Genomic DNA, 7,615 nt, shown 5'->3' on the forward strand with positions numbered 1-7,615 from the left:
TCTTGTGCTGGGAGAGTATCTACCCTGAAGTAGGAGCTAAAAAAGTCCCTCAAAACAGCATTCAAAGAATAACAAAAAGGGGATAGTTAATCCAACAGAACAGTCCAAAAGCGCCTATTGTTTTATTATCATTTGAATAACTGAAAGCTAACAAGCCAATTGCTACAATCATAGCCGACGGGCAACAGGCAGGGATCAGCTAGAGTAAGACTTCAAATTAATATGAAAAACAACAGGAAAAATGTAATGTGATTCATCTCACCTTGTTTAGTTTTAGCAAAAAAAAAAAAAAAAACAACAAACCAATTCAACAAACAAAGGCAGTTTGATATCTGGAAAATAATTTTAAACTGTAGCATTCACAGGAAGCTCACTTAGTCAGTCATGAGTGGTGTAGTGGTTGCTAAGGAAACCAAGTCCTCAGTGACTTAATACTGTATGTGTCCTCAGGTAACTAAATGAAAAGTTTTCAGATAGACTTCAACAGTGTATTTTTTCATTATGGTTGGTGATCATGATTACTAATTAATGCAAGCTGAAATAGCACCTGGGGAAAATGCTGTTATTCTACATATTAAAGTACACTACACAAACACTGTCCAGTATTTATCATGTTTAAGAAATGAATGCTATCATATCAATGTCTTTCTACAGTCCTGTATCACTGACAGCATCCCAGGCAGGTGTGCATTTTTACTGGGAGATCAATGTTGGATTGATTTTGACACTCTAGAGCGAATACAGCTGTCTGAAGACTTATTATCCACAGGAGCATTTAAAATAATGTCAGTAACTCTACAGAATATCACTTTTATTCACATAAACTATCAAAAAAAGTGTAGCCTGTGGTGAAGGTTACCAAGGTCCTTGAAGACCTCAAAGGTAGCTATGGCAGTGCGCATGTTTTTGATTTAAATTCAATTTCCTCTATCTATTATCTATTTTCTTCTTCAACATAAAGGTGTTTTTGCCTCCTCGCTGCCTACGAATGTGGAAGAAGGTTCAGAGTAAACACTTAAATGCCTCTTGAGACATTTTAGAGGTGTATGCATCTGAAGGATGCCTGAATACTGACTGCACTTAAAGTGCTCTTTGCTCAGTTTATTGGTAGTTTGGGCAAGTGGATAAACACAGAGCTACAGTGGGCAAAATAAAGTGTAATGTCTCAACTTTCTCTGGGACATTGATAATGACACAAACATTTTAATGTGTATTTCTGAGCCATGTTTGAAGCTGTGGGATTTTTAATATGAAAACATTGATGGTCATACAATATGCTAAACAAACACATCACTATAATCTTACACTTGACCTATATAATAGGATTATACTGCTTGATGGTAAACAACAGATGGCATCGAGATGTATATAATAGCAATACTGAAAGTTACAAGTATAAATGAGCAACAGGCAAAAGGTTAAAAATAAAACTATGTGCAGAGACTAAATATAAACCCTATATGGTGACAGAGTTCAAGCTAACAGCAGGATTATCATACAGCAACACAATATTTACATGTTTATAGTGTTACAGAAGAGACAAAAGTGTCTTGTTCCATGTTCTCATACGTGAGTATCTTATTTTATCTGCAGTATATTATTGCAAATTGAATATCTTTGGACACTGGACCATCGGAGGAACCAAAGAAACCATTTGATGTCATTTTAGGCTCTACAAAATTTTAATTGGCATTTTCTAGATGAGAAGTTTAATAGATTTGAAATTAGTTGCAGTCATTTTTATATTATACACAATGTGGAAATCATCAGTTAAATCAGTTTTGTGTCTATATAATATAATATTGTCCTTAGAAAATGTCAGGTACAAAAAAAAGCATTTTTTTAATGTATGAAAAGTGCACCCATCTATGTTCCATACCTGCTTATCATGTGCAGGGTCACAAGGTTTCATTTATTTGTGTGTTTATTTTAATTTTGATATATTTCTATTACAATGTATTTTAGCCCCTAAAGACAAAACACCTACAAAAGTGAAAACACGTTAAGAGAAATGACATCCAAATTAACAGAAAATAAAAGGAACATATACCAAAACACAAACCAATATTAAAGCACAAATATTAATAGGAATGCAACAAAAACACATTTTGTAGCATCAGGATATGTCCTTTAACTCCTACATAAAGCGAATTTCAGTGACTTCCTTTTTTTACTCATGCAACATTGTAAAAATCAGGCACATCCTGTCTCAAAAAGATGAATAAAAACTACTTCTAGGCTGGATTATTGCAAGTCCTTATTATCATGCTGCCCTAACAAGTCACTAAAGACTTCCCAGCTGGTCCAGAATGCTGCTGTACGTGTTCTGACAAAAACTAGAAAAATAGATCATATTTCTCCCATTTTAGCTCCTCTGCACTGGCTCCCTGTAAAACATAGAATAGAATTTAAAATCCTTCTCCTCACCTACAAAGCCCTTAATGGTCAGGCACTATCATATCTTAAAGAGCTCATAATACCCTATTACCCCACTAGAACAGTGCACTCCCAGAAATCAGGCTTACTGGTGGGTCCTAGAATTTCTAAAAGTAGAATTGGAGGCAGAGCCTTCAGCTATCAGGCTCCTCTCCTGTGGAACCATCTTCCAGTTGCGGTCTGGGGGGCAGACACTCTCTATTTTTAAGAATAGGCTTAAATGTTCCTTTTTGATAAAGCTTATAGTTAGGTCGGCTCAGGCTCGCCTTGGACCAGCCCCTAGTTATGCTGATAAAGGCCTAGTGTGCCGGGGGACTTCCCATGATGCACTGAGCTCCTTTCTCCTCCTCCCCCTCTCCATCTGTATGCATTCATGTACCATTAATGCATGTTACTAACTAGTAGGGATGGGCCCAAATCCAAATACGTTATTCGGCATAGCACAAATAGTAGGGTTTTTACAAACATTTATTTGGTAAAAAAATATTTTAAAAATTATTTGTTTTTGGGAAGAAAGAAAAAACCATGTCAAATACCAGCGCACAGGTCAGTTACATCACTATCTCAGTCTCTCTCCTCTGCTCCACTGTTACGTCTGTCAGCAGGTCTCAACGGGGGGAGTCACATCCACCCACTACATGACGCACATGTCCTTAATTGGAAATCACTTTCGGAGTAGGGGTGTTCCCCAGAGATAAAGCTGAGCTACTGATACATGTGAAGTGCTTTCAAGGGACTCTCCAAAAAGAAGGAGCTGGCGTGGAGGTGGGTTGCAAGCAGCTTGCAGAGGAAGCAGCAAGGGTAGACAGACTGGAGCAGCTTTAAATAAGGCGCCATGTATGAGATTTACCAATTGAATGCATAGAAGGAATCAGCTGAGCTATCAGCTGATGTAGGCTGGCTTGAACTTTGTGGCTTGCCTAAACTAATACTTTGCTCAATTTCTATTATTATTGTTGTTATTATTATTGTTGTTGTGCTTCTTTGTGTCTCTCTCTCCCCTTTCCCCCTCCCTCTTTCTATCTCAACCAAACTGGTCAAGGCAGATGGCCGCCCACCTAGAGCCACCTAGTTCTGCTTGAGCTTTCTTCCTGTTAAAGGTGAGTTTTTCCTTGCCGCTGCTGCCAAGTGCTTGCTCATCTGGGAATGCTGGGTCTCTGTAAATTAGAGATTACAGTCCAGACCTGCTCTATGTGAAAAGTGCCCTGAGATAACTTCTGTTGTGATTTGGCACTATTTAATAAAATTGACTTCACTTGACTAGAATTTACAAATACACATTACACAAACATACATATATATTACATTTACAGGACATTAACAGGTGATGTGCAGATCACAGAGTCCATCACAGTCCAGTTTGTCAGCTGCTTCCTCGGTGCGTGTCAGATCAGAGGTCATGCCAAGGAAAGAGAATTCCCTTACTGTACCATTATAACAAAGAGCTGTTTATCAGGAAACCAGTTTCACTGCCAAACCCCCCACCAAGCCCCCTTGTAAAAAGTAAAACTGACAAAGACATACCTTGTTCACCATTGGATTCCCCTGCATGGGCTGCTCTCACTGTAGGTAACAGCAAGTAATTAGTCCATAATCCAGCACAGGCCATGATATATTATAATTAAGTACAGTTAAGGTTCATCTTGTCAGCAGATATTTCTGAAGTTAATTAAAAAGTGTTCCAATTCAGAGGTAAAGCAGCATAGTTTGCAACTCCAGGTATCTGAGAATGTTTTTTTTATTATTATTATTCATTTATTTTTACATCCTTTGATTCATTTCTTACTTTGTCTATAAATAAGTATAAGCTGAATACATAAAAGTATTTACAACCCAAATTTCAGTATCCACCCCAATACAGGATTATGTTTTATGATTATGTATAATTTCAACCACAGGTATTAGCATCCGATTCCATTTCTCCTGAATATTGAATATGGCACACCTGATTTAAAATATTATACAGAGTTTCCATAATTCACACAGACACTTAGATCTTCTGGTACTGTAACCATCAGTTTTACAGTCCAGCCATATATTTTTTATGTTATCAAAAGTGTCTTCTTGATAAGCTGGAAGTGCTGATGTCTTAGCGTTTAATTTGCGTCTCTTTGGCTTTTTGCCAGTGTGATTATTGACGATTCTTTCCAACCACTACGTTGTTGTGATGCCTGCTTTAACAAACTTGTGCTTGCCGTATATATTTGTGGGTCAGCAGACAGAAGGAGGTGTGAAAGCCCACAGCATCCCTTCAGTTTCCCCACAGGACTAACTGAAGGATTCTCCTACAGGCAGATGGCTATCTGCATGACTTTATGTGTGCGTCTGTTTTGTGATGCTATCACAAGACAGAGGGAATGGCGCATGGTTTTACAACAAGCATCTTAAAGGTTGTTTTACACTTTGCTGTACACTGTTAAATTGATTTGAACCAAGGCTGGATTTACTGAGGTTCAGCCATTCAAACTGGCGTAATATTCAAAGTAAGCAGCAATGCAAAACTCAAAATATTATTCAATCTTTTGTCTTCTGTCTGTTTTGCATCCATGCTATTTTCTCTTGCCTCATGGGTATATCAATTATTTCTCTTTCTCTCTTTGCCTTTGTCCCAACTGTCCCTAACTTTAAATCCATGTCTTTTTTAATGAGATTTTATTAAATGAGCAGAATATACAATAAGATACGGGAGAAACAAGATATCTACTTATGTATATCTAGGCACTTGCTATTCACACTATCTGATTGGGAGAGTTTAAATCAAGAACATATTGAAAAAGAAAAAAGTTGCACCTATATAAGAGACAATATCACATGTAGATAGTTTCAAGGCATCAGACATTACTAAACCAAGTTAGTTACAACATTTCTCTGTATTTATTTAAACATTTTAAAGTGAAAGGAAGTAAAAAAAAAAAAAGTGTGCAAAGCATTTTACATGTACCAACATAAATATGCCATGTTGCACCCTCCATCCGACAAAATTAATTTTATAATAAAAAGAAAAAAATATGTGTGTTTTGCATTTGTGCTTACATTTGACATTTTGCAGATAAAACCTGTTTTGGTGCATAATTTAATTGTGATTTCGCAGCTTAATCTAAGAGGAAGACCGCCAACCATCAAATCAAAAAGGTCAAGCTTGCCATTCAAAGCATTTTGGGGGCTAGCATTAGTAAATAATATGTATGGTGATGATGGATATGCAAAAATGGCTTAATGTTAAAACAAATTCAACTGACAAAATAAAGACACATCCGGCTTGGACTGTCAGGGGACCACAACTTCAGCCTCCAGATGATCTTTGAAGTGAGAGACTTAATCAACTAGTTCTGCAGTGGTACCCTGACTGTCTGTTTTGGAGTCGTTCTTTTGTGTCATTGTGGTACCAGACTTGTGAATGGCAGATGTGGTATTTTGCTATCCTTGACAAGTGTAGTGACTGCTATGAGACTTGGAGTAACACCTGGTGCGTCTATACTGCGATGTGTGAAAATTCATCCTCAGTATTGAGGAATATCTTCACTGACCACCATCGGTCCATGCACCCTGCACGCAAGGCGCAGCTGGTGCAGCTGGCCGTCGAGAGAGAAACCTCACATGCAAATGCCTGAGTGAATGAAAGGAGAAGGTCCTTGGGACAGAGTCGCCTGCAGCTCTTCTAACAGTGAGTTCAGTGGTTTAAAAAAAAACAAACTGTAGGTGGTGAGAGTTGCGGAGTGTGTTAAGAAACTCTGCTGTGAGGCCAAGTTCACTGAGCTGTGGAATAAAGCCAACGATGCTCACGCTGCTCAGGACAAATAGATTTCAAACCCATTTAAACTCAGGCTTGTTATGTTATGTCGTGGAAATTTGGAGAAATGAATCAGCTTTTGCTTCATCAACATCCTTGTTTTTGTTCATTAAATTTGTATTGAAAATGCTTGTGCTACGCTGTGATGCGCTCTGACACAGACATCGAGTGAACCCTTTTTGCTGTTGAGATTGTGTAATTAACCCTGTTTTTGTATTAAAGCGCAGGTTGTTAAGCGTTGTCTTAATATGATGGGTTCTCTCGTCACATAGTGCTTTTGGTATTTTTACCCTGTAAAAGTATATATTTTCAACTATGTTTAAAGTCCAGCCCCCATGTGAAAACTGATTTTTTTTTTAAATGTTATAAAATTCAAAGATGATAGTAAATGCATACAAGGGTGGATCCTTAAACAACAGAATAAATAAGAAAGCAATAGTGTACTACAATATAAAACTATGTATTCATGAGTTCAAAGGACCTTTGAAATGACTACAGTTTTGCACTCAAATAAGAGACAGTTTTTCATTCCCTTGAATTCATAAGTTCCGGTGTATCCAGATAAATACTGAACATGGAAAATGTTTGGAATATCCATCTCTCCTTCCATCCTTTTTCCCAGTCTCTTGTCTGATGCTTTGCAGTGGGCGGGGTCGAGTGAGTGAGTGACGGCTCCTGCACTGTGCCTCTGCTCTGATCCGTCTGGGACTCAGGCTTCTCGCTGGTAACTGCCTCATCTGCCGCTGCAGAGCCCCCCTCCTCCCTGCAACCCCCCCTCCTCCCACTCTCATTATCTTTATCTGTATACACACCTCCACTCCCCTTTTCCATGTTTTTCCTGTTTTCTGTATGCACTGTGCATCTTGACTCACTCCCCTCCCTGCTAACGGAGGTGGGCAAGCTTCCCAGCGCTGGTGCATCTAGCAGGTGCAGCCTCTTTCTCTCCTCCCTCCCTCCCTCCCTCCCTGCCTGCCTGCCTGCCTCTCTCCCTCTCTCCCTCTCTCTATCTCTCTTCCCTCACTCTACCATTGTGCACACTCCGCTCTGTCTGTGCCTGCGTTTTTTCCCCCCTCTCATTCGTTCTCTGTCTCTTAGCGGCGGCAGCTCAGGGAGGCAGCTGTATGTGCGTCTGCATCACAATCACCACAGGTAAAGACAGCTGCATCGTCGGATGTTGCTAACCCCACAGGGGTGAGGGAGCCTCTACTGCTGCGGTTGCAAGTTCTCATCCCTGCGCGGGGCGCACAATTCTAATCATCTCCAAGAAAGCATCCTGGAGGAAAGGACGAGCAGAGGATCCCAGCAACCCGACCAACATATCACAGGCTGACTCGAAAGAGCAGAGTCTTTCAGGGACTGAGGAAAAAACACCACTCAGAAAGAGAGAAG

Source organism: Thunnus thynnus, chromosome 14 (assembly GCF_963924715.1).
Source record: "Thunnus thynnus chromosome 14, fThuThy2.1, whole genome shotgun sequence".
NCBI lineage: Eukaryota > Metazoa > Chordata > Actinopteri > Scombriformes > Scombridae > Thunnus > Thunnus thynnus.